At 44.5% G+C, this 17,428-nt stretch overlaps 1 long non-coding RNA gene across 1 annotated transcript in view; it reads right to left on the bottom strand.

Moving 5' to 3' along the window:
• LOC137541266 (uncharacterized) overlaps nt 1-13,596 on the bottom strand; it is a 70,482-nt gene extending 56,886 nt beyond the window's left edge. The window contains exons 1-2 of the long non-coding RNA XR_011025115.1: nt 13,453-13,596; nt 7,072-7,154 (exon numbers count right to left, since the gene is read on the bottom strand). This is a non-coding gene — a long non-coding RNA (uncharacterized lncRNA). The remainder of the gene's footprint in view (nt 1-7,071; nt 7,155-13,452) is intronic.
• Nucleotides 13,597-17,428: the final 3,832 nt, after the last annotated feature.

Below are 17,428 nucleotides of genomic sequence, written 5' to 3'. Positions count from 1 at the left end.
ATGCCCCTGTATAGGTAGCCAGTATTAGATGCTTCTGTATAGGTAGTCAGGATTAGATGCCTCTGTATAGGTAGTCAGGATTAGATGCCTCTGTATAGGTAGTCAGGATTAGATGCCTCTGTATAGGTAGTCAGGATTAGATGCCTCTATATAGATAGTCAGGATTAGATGCCTCTGTGTAGGTAGTCAGGATTAGATGCTTCTGTATAGGTAGTCAGGATTAGATGCTTCTGTATAGATAGTCAGGATTAGATGCCTCTGTATAGGTAGCCAGGATTAGATGCTTCTGTATAGGTAGTCAGGATTAGATGCCCCTGTATAGGTAGCCAGTATTAGATGCTTCTGTATAGGTAGTCAGGATTAGATGCCTCTGTATAGGTAGTCAGGATTAGATGCCTCTGTATAGGTAGTCAGGATTAGATGCCTCTGTATAGATAGTCAGGATTAGATGCCTCTGTGTAGGTAGTCAGGATTAGATGCTTCTGTATAGGTAGTCAGTATTAGATGGCTGTGTATAGGTAGTCAAGATTAGATGCCTCTGTATAGTCAGGATTAGATGCCTCTGTATAGGTAGCCAGGATTAGATGCTTCTGTATAGGAAGTCAGGATTATATGCCTCTGTATAGGTAGCCAGGATTAGATGCTTCTGTATAGATAGTCAGGATTAGATGCCTCTGTATAGGTAGCCAGGATTAGATGCTTCTGTATAGGTAGTCAGGATTAGATGCCCCTGTATAGGTAGCCAGTATTAGATGCTTCTGTATAGGTAGTCAGGATTAGATGCCTCTGTATAGGTAGTCAGGATTAGATGCCTCTGTATAGGTAGTCAGGATTAGATGCCTCTATATAGATAGTCAGGATTAGATGCCTCTGTGTAGGTAGTCAGGATTAGATGCTTCTGTATAGGTAGTCAGTATTAGATGGCTGTGTATAGGTAGTCAAGATTAGATGCCTCTGTATAGTCAGGATTAGATGCCTCTGTATAGGTAGCCAGGATTAGATGCTTCTGTATAGGAAGTCAGGATTATATGCCTCTGTATAGGTAGCCAGGATTAGATGCTTCTGTATAGATAGTCAGGATTAGATGCCTCTGTATAGGTAGCCAGGATTAGATGCTTCTGTATAGGTAGTCAGGATTAGATGCCCCTGTATAGGTAGCCAGTATTAGATGCTTCTGTATAGGTAGTCAGGATTAGATGCCTCTGTATAGGTAGTTAGGATTAGATGCCTCTGTATAGGTAGTCAGGATTAGATGCCTCTGTGTAGGTAGTCAGGATTAGATGCTTCTGTATAGGTAGTCAGTATTAGATGGCTGTGTATAGGTAGTCAAGATTAGATGCCTCTATCTATACAGAGGCATCTAATCCTGACTATACAGAGGCATCTAATCTTGACTACCTATACACAGCCATCTAATACTGACTACCTATACAGAGGCATCTGATCTTGACTACCTATACAGAGGCATCTAATCCTGTCTACCTATACTGCGGCATCTAATCCTGACTACCTATACAGAGGCATCTAATCCTGACTACCTATACAGAAGTATCTAATCCTGGCTACCTATACAGAGGCATCTAATCCTGACTACCTATACAGAAGCATCTAATCCTGGCTACCTATACAGAGGCATCTAATCCTGACTATCTATACAGAAGCATCTAATCCTGGCTACCTACACAGAGGCATCTAATCCTGACTATCTATACAGAGGCATCGAATCCTGACTATACAGAGGCATTGAATCCTGACTATACAGAGGCATCGAATCCTGACTACCTATACAGAGCCATCTAATCCTGACTACCTATACAGAGCCATCTAATCCTGACTATCTATGCAGAGGCATCTAATACTGACTATCTATACAGAGGCATCTAATCCTGACTATACAGAGGCATCTAATCTTGACTACCTATACACAGCCATCTAATACTGACTACCTATACAGAAACATCTAATCCTGACTACCTACACAGAGGCATCTAATCCTGACTATCTATACAGAGGCATCTAATCCTGACTACCTATACAGAGGCATCTAATTCTGACTACCTATACAGAGGCATCTAATCCTGACTACCTATACAGAAGCATCTAATCCTGGCTACCTATACAGAGGCATCTAATCCTGGCTACCTATACAGAGGCATCTAATACTGACTATCTATACAGAGGAATCTAATCCTGACTACCTATACACAGCCATCTAATACTGACTATCTATACAGAGGCATCTAATCCTGACTACCTACACAGAGGCATCTAATCCTGACTATCTATACAGAGGCATCGAATCCTGACTATACAGAGGCATTGAATCCTGACTACCTATACAGAGCCATCTAATCTTGACTATCTATGCAGAGGCATCTAATCCTGACTATCTATACAGAGGCATCTAATCCTGACTATACAGTCAGGATTAGATGCCTCTGCATAGATAGTCAAGATTAGATGGCTCTGTATAGGTAGTCAGGATTCAATGCCTCTGTATAGTCAGGATTCGATGCCTCTGTATAGATAGTCAGGATTAGATGCCTCTGTGTAGGTAGTCAGGATTAGATGCCTCTGTATAGATAGTCAGTATTAGATGGCTGTGTATAGGTAGTCAGGATTAGATTCCTCTGTATAGATAGTCAGTATTAGATGCCTCTGTATAGGTAGCCAGGATTAGATGCCTCTGTATAGGTAGCCAGGATTAGATGCTTCTGTATAGGTAGTCAGGATTAGATGCCTCTGTATAGGTAGTCAGGATTAGATGCCTCTGTATAGGTAGTCAGGATTAGATGCCTCTGTATAGATAGTCAGGATTAGATGCCTCTGTGTAGGTAGTCAGGATTAGATGTTTCTGTATAGGTAGTCAGTATTAGATGGCTGTGTATAGGTAGTCAAGATTAGATGCCTCTGTATAGTCAGGATTAGATGCCTCTGTATAGGTAGCCAGGATTAGATGCTTCTGTATAGGAAGTCAGGATTATATGCCTCTGTATAGGTAGCCAGGATTAGATGCTTCTGTATAGATAGTCAGGATTAGATGCCTCTGTATAGGTAGCCAGGATTAGATGCTTCTGTATAGGTAGTCAGGATTAGATGCCCCTGTATAGGTAGCCAGTATTAGATGCTTCTGTATAGGTAGTCAGGATTAGATGCCTCTGTATAGGTAGTTAGGATTAGATGCCTCTGTATAGGTAGTCAGGATTAGATGCCTCTGTGTAGGTAGTCAGGATTAGATGCTTCTGTATAGGTAGTCAGTATTAGATGGCTGTGTATAGGTAGTCAAGATTAGATGCCTCTATCTATACAGAGGCATCTAATCCTGACTATACAGAGGCATCTAATCTTGACTACCTATACACAGCCATCTAATACTGACTACCTATACAGAGGCATCTGATCTTGACTACCTATACAGAGGCATCTAATCCTGTCTACCTATACTGCGGCATCTAATCCTGACTACCTATACAGAGGCATCTAATCCTGACTACCTATACAGAAGTATCTAATCCTGGCTACCTATACAGAGGCATCTAATCCTGACTACCTATACAGAAGCATCTAATCCTGGCTACCTATACAGAGGCATCTAATCCTGACTATCTATACAGAAGCATCTAATCCTGGCTACCTACACAGAGGCATCTAATCCTGACTATCTATACAGAGGCATCGAATCCTGACTATACAGAGGCATTGAATCCTGACTATACAGAGGCATCGAATCCTGACTACCTATACAGAGCCATCTAATCCTGACTACCTATACAGAGCCATCTAATCCTGACTATCTATGCAGAGGCATCTAATACTGACTATCTATACAGAGGCATCTAATCCTGACTATACAGAGGCATCTAATCTTGACTACCTATACACAGCCATCTAATACTGACTACCTATACAGAAACATCTAATCCTGACTACCTACACAGAGGCATCTAATCCTGACTATCTATACAGAGGCATCTAATCCTGACTACCTATACAGAGGCATCTAATTCTGACTACCTATACAGAGGCATCTAATCCTGACTACCTATACAGAAGCATCTAATCCTGGCTACCTATACAGAGGCATCTAATCCTGGCTACCTATACAGAGGCATCTAATACTGACTATCTATACAGAGGAATCTAATCCTGACTACCTATACACAGCCATCTAATACTGACTATCTATACAGAGGCATCTAATCCTGACTACCTACACAGAGGCATCTAATCCTGACTATCTATACAGAGGCATCGAATCCTGACTATACAGAGGCATTGAATCCTGACTACCTATACAGAGCCATCTAATCTTGACTATCTATGCAGAGGCATCTAATCCTGACTATCTATACAGAGGCATCTAATCCTGACTATACAGTCAGGATTAGATGCCTCTGCATAGATAGTCAAGATTAGATGGCTCTGTATAGGTAGTCAGGATTCAATGCCTCTGTATAGTCAGGATTCGATGCCTCTGTATAGATAGTCAGGATTAGATGCCTCTGTGTAGGTAGTCAGGATTAGATGCCTCTGTATAGATAGTCAGTATTAGATGGCTGTGTATAGGTAGTCAGGATTAGATTCCTCTGTATAGATAGTCAGTATTAGATGCCTCTGTATAGGTAGCCAGGATTAGATGCCTCTGTATAGGTAGCCAGGATTAGATGCTTCTGTATAGGTAGTCAGGATTAGATGCCTCTGTATAGGTAGTCAGGATTAGATGCCTCTGTATAGGTAGTCAGGATTAGATGCCTCTGTATAGATAGTCAGGATTAGATGCCTCTGTGTAGGTAGTCAGGATTAGATGTTTCTGTATAGGTAGTCAGTATTAGATGGCTGTGTATAGGTAGTCAAGATTAGATGCCTCTGTATAGTCAGGATTAGATGTCTCTGTATAGATAGTCAGTATTAGATGCCTCTGCATAGATAGTCAGGATTAGATGGCTCTGTATAGGTAGTCAGGATTAGATGGCTCTGTATAGGTAGTCAGGATTCGATGCCTCTGTATAGTCAGGATTCAATGCCTCTGTATAGTCAGGATTCGATGCCTCTGTATAGATAGTCAGGATTAGATGCCTCTGTGTAGGTAGTCAGGATTAGATGCCTCTGTATAGATAGTCAGTATTAGATGGCTGTGTATAGGTAGTCAGGATTAGATGCCTCTGTATAGATAGTCAGTATTAGATGCCTCTGTATAGGTAGCCAGGATTAGATGCCTCTGTATAGGTAGTCAGGATTAGATGCCTCTGTATAGCCAGGATTAGATGCTTCTTTATAGGTAGCCAGGATTAGATGGCTCTGTATAGATAGTCAGTATTAGATGCCTCTATATAGGTAGCCATGCGGAGGGGGGACACAGCAGCAGAGGCTCAGCTGTCATCGGATAGTCACTTCGGCCAGGATCCACTCTCTGCAGCTACAAACTTGGTGGACCTCCGTATGCAGCTACACGCTGATGCAGGGGGCATGGGCGGCATTGTTAAGTGGTACCCGGAAGGAAACGCTTATGTATAGGTAGCCAGGATTAGATGCTTTTGTAGAAGTAGTCAGGATTAGATGCCTCTGTATAGATAGTCAGGATTAGATGCCTCTGTATAGGTAGCCAGGATTAGATGCTTCTGTATAGGAAGTCAGGATTATATGCCTCTGTATAGGTAGCCAGGATTAGATGCTTCTGTATAGATAGTCAGGATTAGATGCCTCTGTATAGGTAGCCAGGATTAGATGCTTCTGTATAGGTAGTCAGGATTAGATGCCTCTGTATAGGTAGCCAGGATTAGATACTTCTGTATAGGTAGTCAGGATTAGATGCCTCTGTATAGGTAGTCAGGATTAGATGCCGCAGTATAGGTAGACAGGATTAGATGCCTCTGTATAGGTAGTCAGGATCAGATGCCTCTGTATAGGTAGTCAGTATTAGATGGCTGTGTATAGGTAGTCAAGATTCGATGCCTCTGTATAGTCAGGATTAGATGTCTCTATACAGAGGCATCGAATCCTGACTACTATACAGAGACATCTAATCCTGACTATACAGAGGCATCGAATCCTGACTACTATACAGTCAGGATTCAATGCCTCTGTATAGATAGTCAGGATTAGATGCCTCTGTATAGGTAGTCAGGATTAGATGCATCTGTATAGCCAGGATTAGATGCCTCTGTATAGATAGTCAGTATTAGATGCCTCTGTGCAGATAGTCAGGATTAGATGCCTTTGGTTAGGTAGTCAGGATTAGATGCCTCTGTATAGCCAGGATTAGATGCTTCTTTATAGGTAGCCAGGATTAGATGGCTCTGTATAGATAGTCAGAATCAGATGCCTCTATATAGGTAGCCAGGCGGAGGGGGTATGCAGCAGCAGTGGCTCAGCTGTCATCGGATAGTCACTTCGGCCAAGATCCACGCTCTGCAGCTACAAAATTCTTCCTGTCCTATGTTCCAGCTCACAGCAAGAGCGCCCCTAGGGAGCACTCTTAATGTGAGATGGAGCACAAGAACAGGAAGAAGTTTGTAGCTGCAGAGCGTGGATCGTGGCGAAGTTAGTATCTGATGACTCCCTCAATGACAGCACTGTGGTAGGAACAAGCGGGCCCCTCAGGGGCCCGGTTGCACAGGCAACTGCTGCGACCTTGGCCCCTATGCCCTGATCCTCCTCCTAAAAATGTGTTGTTGTTTTTTTAGATATCCCAGTTTTATTTAATATTTAAATCTACTTTTTAAGTTTTTACTGTTTCATTGTCTCTGCTCAATAGCCCTTTATTGAAGTATGCCAGAGCTACAATCTATGAACTGTTGACCCTTTTTAATCTATTTTCTGCTCTCAGAAGCCATTTTCTGTATTATAGCTGGAATTCCTTATCAGTGAGGGTTACGCTGTGGTCCCACCCAGTCCCAAGCCAGTCACTTGCATGCCTGATGTTTAACTCTTTCAGGCAGGGAAAGAAAAAAAGGAACACAGCATAGTTATTTGTATGCTTGGCGCTGTACATACACATGTCTATGTCATCATGTCACCTCGTGCATCCTTTCAAGGGTACCTGAAGTGAAAAAAAGATAATTGAACACTTACCTCAGTAGTGGGAAGCCTCTGGAGAGTTCAGAGTCTTCTCAATCCTCCTTGATCCCACCGATCCAGAACTTATTCGACAAGGGCTTGAGAAGGTTATGGAAACAAAACATTTAATTTATCAATACTGTTATAAACGTTGATTAATATTATTAAAATATGAATGACTCCATTCACATAAAAAACATTACTTCAAGGTGGTAATTTAGGAATGATCTCTGTATAGGCATGCTAGCGGGCTATCTGCTGAGTAGCCTGTTCTGTTGTATGGAAAGGGGAGGGGAAAAGGGGTGAGCTGGAGGTGTAGGAAAAACAATAGAAGATAACTGTCAGACAATGCTGACCTAAAGTGTGCAATGGCTGAAGGGAATGCCAGGAACATTGGGGGCACCTGGACACACACTTCAGACTACTTGAACAATTTATTTGAGCAGCAAGATTCTAATATACTGTATATGCTTTATAAGTGTTGTGCAGTTACGTTCAGGACACTCAAGCAGTCCCCACAATATCTATACCAGAGGTGTAACCACAGAGAGCAGCCCCAGTGACTGCAGGGGGTTCCAGAGCTGTGGGGGCACAGCTTCTAACCTCCCCCCCCCCCTCCAATACAGGGGCCCATCTCACATATCATAAAATGCAGCACATTAGCCAGTATAGAAAATGTAGTGCATACATGTGAAATCAGCCCGGTACACTTGGGCACAGGACACAGCAGGTATATAGCTGATCCCAGGGCCGGCCCGAGACTTTTTGCCGCCTGAGGCAAATTTAAAAAAAAATTATTGCTGCCGCCGCCGAGCTGGAGGGGTAGCGGGCAGGGCGGGGGTATTGTGCCTAGCGGCGGGGAGGGGGGTCGGACCCCCCCCCCCCCCTCGCCTGGGTCCCCGTCCTCCGCTCCCCTCCAGCCTTAAATACATCAGAACTAGCGCAACTCGTAAGAGGCAGTGGGCGGGGAGGACTCACCTCTTCCTCGCTCGATCCAGCGTGCGCTCCACTGACGTCCCTTCCTGCAGCGCCGTCCATTTACAATACAGTGGGCGGCGTGCAGGAAGTGACGTCAGTGGAGCGCACGCTGGATCGAGCGAGGAAGAGGTGAGTCCTCCCCGCCCACTGCCTCTTACGAGTTGCGCTAGTTCTGATGTATTTAAGGCTGGAGGGGAGCGGAGGACGGGGACCCAGGCGATGGAGGGGGGGTCCGACCCCCCTCCCCGCCGCTAGGCCCAATACCCCCGTCCTGCCCGCTACCCCTCCAGCTGGGCGGCCGGCTCCCCGCACCCTCCGACGGGCGGATGCCGCCCCTAGAAATTTGCCGCCTGAGGTAAAAGTTTCACCCCGCCTCATGAGCGGGCCGGCCCTGGCTGATCCTGCTTCTGCACAAGTCCGGGCCGTGTTAATTACTATTCCTCCTCCAGGCCGCCATGGATAGGGGGGAATGATATAATTTGGCTTCCAGCGATTGCTGGAGGCCGATTTATTGTGTGATTTAAGCAACTTCGGCTCTGTCTTCTGACAGCGCCAACGTTACTCACTGAGCGCTGTGTGATGTGATTCCTATAATAGTCTATGGTGGCGCCGGCTGCGCTCAAATCTAGCAGTGCTAAAAATCACTTCTCCGAATGCAGCCCATATATAAAATGTATCACATTGGCCCATATGGAAAATGTAGCACTTTAGTCCATATGGAAAATGCAGCACTTTAGCCCATATGGAAAATGCAGCACTTTAGCCCATATGGAAAATGCAGCACGTTAGCCCATATACAAAATGCAGCACGTTAGCCCATATACAAAATGCAGCACGTTAGCCCATATGGAAGAGTAGAAGTATTGGAGGCTGGCACTTCCAAACGTGAAAAAAGCTCTTTATTGAAACATTAAAATTTGTGGTAATACAGCTGTATTACCACTAATTTTAATGCTTCAATAAAGAGCTTTTTTCACGTTTGGAAGTGTCAGCCTCCAATACTTCTACTACACGAATTGGATCCAGAGGTGTGAGGATCCTTTGAGGCTTTGGCACCCATATCCCTGCTTTATATGAGTGCCACTCTTTTTACCAGCCCATATGGAAAATGCAGCACTTTAGCCCATATGGAAAATGCAGCACTTTAGCCCATATGGAAAATGCAGCACGTTAGCCCATATGGAAAATGCAGCACTTTAGCCCATATGGAAAATGCAGCACATTAGCCCATATGGAAAATACAGCACGTTAGCCCATATACATAATGCAGTCCATATATAAAAAGCAGCACATTAGCCCATAAACAAAATGCAGCCCATTAATAAAATGAAGCATGTTAGCCCATATAGAAAATAAGCAGGTTAATCCATATAGAAACAGCAGCCTATATATGAATTGCAGCACATTAGCCCATACAGAAAATGAAGCACATTAGCCCATATAGAAGTTAAAAAGATTAGGCCACACATAAAATGAGCATATTAGCCCAGACAGAAAATGTAGACCATCTATAAAATGCAGCATATCCTACTAATATTATAAAAGGGGAAGTTCGGATGTTTGCTACTCGATCACGCAAAAATGGCTGAAGGAATTTGAATGAAATTTGGCACACACATAGTATATTACCTGAAATAACATATAGGATACTTTTTATCCCCATAACCAAAAAGTGGGCGGAGACAAATACAAATTTCACTGGGAAAATGTAAACTGCAGCCATTCTTACACTGGTAATAGCAGGGTTCTCAAACTTTGCACAGTTGGCCACTGGGTGACTGGGATTAATATTCAGAAAAGTGGGTGGAGCCTACAAAAGCCAATCAGAATTCACCTATTGATTTTCACAGGGAATATTTAATTGCTGCCATTCTTGCACTGTTAATGACGCAAACCTCAAACCTGGTACAGTTGGTCATTGGGTGACTGGGGATCAAATTCAGAAAAGGGGTGGAGCCACCGCCAATCAGATTTGTTTCATTTCAATGCAAATTATTGATGCCAAAGACCACAAAGCTCACAAACTTGGTCATTGAGTAATTGTGTGTTAGGGTTAGAAAAAGTGGGCAGAGCCAACACCAGCCAAATACATACCCGGGTAACGCCAGGTCATCAGCATGTAAGCCCTTATATAAAATGCAGCATGTTAGCTCATATAGAAAATGCAGCATGTTAGCACATATAGAGAATGTAGCACGTAAGCCCATATATAAAATGCAGCACGTTAGACCATACGGAAAATGCAGCACATTTGCCTATATAGAAAATAAGTTGGCTAGCCCAAAAATAAAATGAGCATGTTAGCCCATATAGAAAATGCAGTCCATATACAAAAAGAAGCATGTTTGCCCACATAGAAAATGCAGCATCTTAAACCATATATAAAATGCAGCATGTTAGCCCATACAGAAAATGCAGCATGTTAGCCCATATACAAAACACAGGACATTAGCCCATATACAAATGCAGCACGTTAGCCCATATACAAAATGCAGCACGTTAGCCCATATACAAAATGCAGCACGTTAGCCCATATACAAAATGCAGCACGTTAGCCCATATACAAAATGCAGCACATTAGCCCATATACAAAATGCAGCACGTTAGCCCGTATACAAAACGCAGCACGTTAGCCCGTATAAAAAACGCAGCACGTTAGCCCGTATACAAAACGCAGCACGTTAACCCGAATACAAAAATCAGCACGTTAGCCCGTATACAAAATGCAGCCCGTTAGACCGTATACAAAACGCAGCACATTAGCCCGTATACAAAAATCAGCACATTAGCCCGTATACAAAATGCAGCCCGTTAGCCCGTATACAAAACGCAGCACGTTAGCCCGTATACAAAACGCAGCATGTTAGCCCATATACAAAACGCAGCACGTTAACCCGAATACAAAACGCAGCACGTTAGCCCGAATACAAAACGCAGCACGTTAACCCGAATACAAAACGCAGCACGTTAGCCCGAATACAAAACGCAGCACGTTAGCCCGATTACAAAACGCAGCACGTTAGACCGTATACAAAACGCAGCACGTTAGCCCGTATACAAAACGCAGCACGTTAGCCCGTATACAAAACGCAGCACGTTAGCCCATATATAAAACGCAGCACGTTAACCCGAATACAAAACGCAGCACGTTAGCCCATATATAAAACGCAGCACGTTAGCCCGTATACAAAACGCAGCATGTTAGCCCATATACAAAACGCAGCACGTTAACCCGAATACAAAATGCAGCACGTTAGCCCGAATACAAAATGCAGCACGTTAGCCCGATTACAAAACGCAGCACGTTAGACCGTATACAAAACGCAGCACGTTAGCCTGTATACAAAACGCAGCACGTTAGCCCGTATACAAAACGCAGCACGTTAGCCCGTATATAAAACGCAGCACGTTAACCCGAATACAAAACGCAGCACGTTAGCCCGAATACAAAACGCAGCATGTTAGCCCGAATACAAAATGCAGCACGTTAGTCCGTATACAAAATTCAGTACGTTAGCCCGTATACAAAATGCAGTACGTTAGCCCGTATACAAAACGCAGCACGTTAGCCCGTATACAACACGCAGCACGTTAGCCCGTATACAAAACGCAGCACGGTAGCCCGTATACAAAACGCAGCACGTTAGACCGTATACAAAACGCAGCACGTTAGACCGTATACAAAACGCAGCACGTTAGCCCGTATAATGAACGCAGCACGTTAGCCCGTATACAAAACGCAGCACGTTAGCCCATATACAACACGCAGCACGTTAGCCCGTATACAAAATGCAGCACGTTAGCCCGTATACAAAATGCAGCACGTTAGCCCGTATACAAAATGCAGCACGTTAGCCCGTATACAAAATGCAGCACGTTAGCCCATATATAAAACGCAGCACGTTAGCCCGTATACAAAATGCAGCACGTTAGCCAATAAACAAAATGCAGCATATTGACCCATATATAAAATGCAGCATGTTAGTCCATATATAAAATGCAGCATATTGACCCATATATAAAATGCAGCATGTTAGTATATATATAAAATGCAGCATATTGGCCCATATATAAAATGCAGCATGTTAGCCAATATATAAAATGCAGCACATTAGACCATATGGAAAATGCAGCACTTTAGCCCATAGGGAAAATATAGCACTTTAGACCATAGGGAAAATACAGCACTTTAGCCCATAGGGAAAATTCAGCAATGTTACATGTGGCACTTGCGCCACGGTTTCCAGATTGAAAGTTCCAGGACGGAGGGGCGGAGCACAGCACTACAGCAGCAAATAGCAGGAGCATGACAGGAGCATCACATCCCTGGCACCCAACACAGAAAGCAACAAAGAGGCATGACAGCCAGGTGGAAAGGTACAGAGGAGGGGGCGGAGCTAATCGAGTGGTCGCGGTGTTACAGCTGTATTTTCTATTGCATTAGTGCAGCCGGCCCAGGGTGAAATGTCCCCCCTTTGCTAGCTGTACACTTCAGGTAGACCGCCATGGGTCTCCATGAGGCTCGCAGCAGACCCCCCTATCGCCGGTAAAGAGAATAGGACCCTTGGCTAAGGCCGCCATAGCAGCTACTATGGCTCCTATGGAGATTCCTATGCCACTTGTGCTGGAGGAGGGAGAACTCAGTGTAGGTGCTGGGAGGAGGAAGAGGTCAGGATGGGTGCTGGGCGGGGGTCAGTGTGGGTGTCGGGGGAGGGACAGGTCAGTGTGGTTGTTGGGGAAGGGAGAAGTTAGTGTGGGTTCTGGGGGGTGGGAGAGGTTAGTGTAGGGGGTGGGGGAAGGGAGAGGTCAGTGTGATTGTCGAGGAAGGGAGAGGTCAGTGTGGTTGTCGGGAAAGGGAGAGGTTAGTGTGGGTTCCGGGGGTTGGGACAGGTTAGTGTAGGGGGTGGGGGAAGGTAGAGGTCATTGTGATTGTCGGGGAAGGGAGAGGTCAGTATGATTGTCAGGGAAGGGAGAAGTTAGAGTGGATTGTGGGGGGTGGGAGAGGTCAGTGTGGATGATGGAGAGGTTAGTGTGGGTGGAGGGTGAGGTCAGTGTGTGTGTGTGTGTGGGGGGTATGAAGTTACTGTGGGTTCTAGGGGGGGGTGATGGGTCAGTGTAGGTGATTGGTGGAGGGAGAGGCCAGTGTGGGTGTAGGGGGTGTGTGTGTTGGATGAGGAAGAAGTTACTGTGGGTTTTGGGGGTGGGGTGGGGTGGGGTGTGAGGGATCAGTGGGTGTTGATTGGTGGAAGGAGGGGTCAGTGTGTGTGTGTGTGTGTGGGGGGGGGGGTTCTTGAGGGAGAAAGTACTGTGGGTGCAGGTGGGGGGAGGGGTCAGTGTCGGTGTGTGGATAAAGGAGAAGTTAGTTGGAAGGGGGTGGAGCTCAGTGAGGGTGCTGCAATGGGGGATGCACATTCTCACCTGATCCCAAATTCCTGTCAGGGCTGCCTGCCTCTCCAAAGTGTCCTGGATAGGGGGGCGGAGCTTCTCGCGGCGGGGGGCGGAGCTTCTCGCGGCGGGGGCGTGGCTTCTTGCAGCCACCTTTGTTGTATGTAAAAAAAGGCATGTGGGGGTCGGGGGGGATGTGCCAGAGCCCCTCCCCTCTGCACGTGACGGAGCCGCATCTGTGCTTCCAGTGCCGACAGCTCCGGGGTCACGTGACAGGCTTTGTGCTTCTCCAATCACACTAAACTGCTCATAACTCCCCATCACCGCCCCCTGGAGGCCCCAAACAGCATTACACCTGTCTATCAGAGAGCCCTCCTCCACCCCCAGCAGCGATCTCTCCTCTCTGCCCCCTCTCACCCCCGCAATCTGCCCCCGAACAGCCGTCTTCACACCGCTGGCGCTGTGACCGCCAGGGGGCGCCCATGGATCGTATGATTTCCACATGAAAGCGGCGGCATTCCTCCGGGATTCCTGTTCGGGTCTTCGGGGCGGAGTCCGGAGATGGAGACATGCGGGTGGTCCCGGGTTTGGGGGTCACCGATCGCCTGAAAACCGCGCGAAGAGGCGGGAGAAGAAACACAAATGTGGCGCAGCGGCACGCGGTGGCTGTGTGTGTTCTCAACGTGGTCCGCTCTGTGGCTGTATAAAGCTCCGCTGCGGGAGCGAGGCATTCGCCTAGAGACCGCCGAGCCGAGGGGCACCTCTGCCGCTGATCGCAGCTCCAATGCTGCAACGGAAGGAAGGAATGTTTTAGTAATTATTCTTTTTATTATTTAAACATCAATCATAGAGTCACATAAGGATTTTAATACAGCAAATATATTAATGAAAGCGTTATATATATATATATATATATAGCAGCCAGAGAAAAAGCGATGTAAGCAGATATACCAAATGACATAAGAAATGATGGCTATATATATATATATATATATATATATATATATATATATATATATATATATATATATATATATATATATATATGTATATATGTGTGTGTATTTTTTGTTTAAACGTTTTATTGAAAAGGTAAGCAAAGTCCATATATACAAAAAAGTCAACAAACCTCACTCAGGAAGCATTACATCAGCGTGAATTATGAAAAGAAAATATAATCAAATCCCTAGTACAGAATACATTATCATTTACATGCAAACAGTCCTGACATGCTGTAAATTGTCTTTCCAGATGAAAACTTGACTGATCAGTTATAGCTGTTTTTTCCCACCTGATGACCTCACAATACTCAGCTGGGTACAGATAGAGGATGCTTGGATTACCTGATGACCTCACAATACTCAGCTGGGTATAGAGGATGCTGGGATTACGTGATGGCCTCACAATACTCAGCTGGGTATAGAGGATGCTGGGATTACCTGATGACCTCACAATACTCGGCTGGGTATAGAGGATGCTGGGATTACCTGATGACCTCACAATACTCGGCTGGGTATAGAGGATGCTGGGATTACCTGATGACCTCACAATAAACTCGGCTGGGTATAGAGAATGCTGGGATTACCTGATGACCTCACAGTACTCAGCTGGTTATACATAGAGGATGCATGTAGGAAGAATAAGTATATGGAATAGAGAACATACAGGCTAGGTGCACACTTAGCAGAAACGCTAACGTTGCAGAACGGAAGTCAATGGGCCGCAGGAAAAATGCATATAAAAACGCATATGCGTTTTCAAACATGCGTTTTTAAAATTCAGGTTTTGTTGCATAATATTAAAAAACACACATAATGAAAGTCAATGGGAACGCAATGGTATGCATTTTTTATGTTTTATGTTTGCATTTTACATGCGCTTTTATATGCGTTTTTATTTTAAAAAATTGTTTTCTTATGTATTTCCGCTTCCTGTTGTCTTCCTAGGGATTAGCATAAAACGCAATTGAAAAGCGCATACAAAACACATATGGGTTTTGTATATACCAAACACAAATGCATAAAAATGCACACAAACGCTTGAAAAACGCATCTGCAAGGAAAAACCGCAAACGTACTAAAAACACACACAAAAAACCCCACACATGACAGAAAACGCAACCTTTCACACTCTGTTATGTGTGCACCCAGCCTCAGTCAGTTTTAAGCACTGAGTATGAGCTGAGTGTAAAGGTTGCCATACACTTATAGATTTGCAGCAGATTTGACCATCAGATAGATTTATGGCAGATGCCTGTCAAGTCCAATCTGACAGGAATCTATCTGATGTGCCACACAATAGGAACAGATTTCCTGAAATCTATTGAAAATCAATCTAAATGCATTATTGAACCATTAAATCCAATGCAAGGTATACACACTACAACTTACGCCACTCCCACATCAGCCTCTGGCCAAGTTGTGCTCCTCACTAGCAAACCTAAAAACACATCACCTCTTGGTATACATGTTGTTTACTACCCCATCCCCCGAATTCCCATAGATAGTAAACTCACTCATTATTGGACCATTAGAGCCAATGCAACTCTATGGGTCATCGATCAGAAATTGATTCTATCAAATTCCCCATTCGATCGATTTGTCGGCCAATTTTCGATCGATTTGATCTATCTGACAGGATGGAAAATTTAGGTCGATCCTGTCAGATAGATCAAATCGATCGAACTTGGCCGCAAATCGATCGAATGGGGAATTTGATAGAATCGATTTCTGATCGATCGATCGCTGAAATCAACCACTGTATGGGCCCCTTAAGTGCATTAGAAACCATAACTGTGGATTCCTGATTGGCCAGTTTGGTGTTAGTAGTTTTCAGATCATCAAATCATATTTGTGATCTGTTCACAGAAATTATGGTAATTAGTAGCCAAATAGAAAGTTATATAAACAGATCACAAATATAATGATTTGATGATCTGAAAACTACTAACACCAAGCAGGCCAATCATGGCAGAACGATGGAACGTTTGACATGTTTAGTAGCCTGGTACACACTTTCAATTATGATTGGCCAATAACTTACCAATTACCACCTATGGCTAGGTCCACACTTGTCAGTTCAGGATCAAATCCGTTTTAAAAGGGTCCTTTTTTATTTTTTTCTCTAAACAAAACGGAGGCTAGGGTAAAGCCACAGGTGACGTTTCCAGTCCGTGGAAACGTCAGTGGGGAGGGGGGTCATTCCCCCCTCACCTGGGTCCCCCGTCCCCGCTCTCCCTCCAGCTAGTTGGGGTCCTTGAAAATGTTGCAAATACGTTCAGGTTTTAAAAACGGGTCCCCCTGAACGCAGACAGATCCGTTTTTTTTTATGGGTGAAGAGAACTGCCATCTTTAACACTGGTATCCGTAGCTCCAGTTTTGATCCGGCCTGAAAAACAGAGCCACAGATATGTTAACGGACCAAGTGTGAACCTAGCTATATGTAGTGTGATTGTTTACCTGCACAATCTGCTCATTAAATCCAATATCTGTTGGCTCCCATAGTGCATTTTGGTAAGGTTAGTTAGTGATTGGCCAATCATAATTGAAAGTGTGTACCAGGATTTACTCACTGGGAAGACTACATCCTATAGGTGTTATGCCTGGGTCACACCATGCAATTTCCTTCAGATGGACGGATCGAATTGATAATTTCCAACAGATTAGATCTGATTTCAGATCGTTTTTCCAATTAAACTTTCCAAAAACTTCTACAAAAAATGCATCAGAAACATGATCAGAAATCAGATCAGATTGGACCTGTCAGAAATCATCGTTTGGACCCGTCCAGGGGCGTAGCAATAGGGGGTGCAGAGGTAGCGACCGCATCGGGGCCCTTGGGGCAGAGGGGCCCCGAAGGGCCCACCCTCAATTACAGTATTAGCTCTCTATTGGTCCTGTGCTCATAATAATCACTTCTATAGATACTTTGAACAGTGGTGATCATTAACAAGCTATTCCCCATCCTCTTCTTGCATCTCTGACACTGTAGTTGCCATTGGCAGGTTTTG

This window comes from Hyperolius riggenbachi, chromosome 12 (assembly GCF_040937935.1).
Source record: "Hyperolius riggenbachi isolate aHypRig1 chromosome 12, aHypRig1.pri, whole genome shotgun sequence".
Classification (NCBI taxonomy): Eukaryota; Metazoa; Chordata; class Amphibia; order Anura; family Hyperoliidae; genus Hyperolius; species Hyperolius riggenbachi.
The sequence above is the reverse complement of the archived record's forward strand: the minus strand, read 5'-3'. Positions and strand labels throughout refer to the sequence as shown.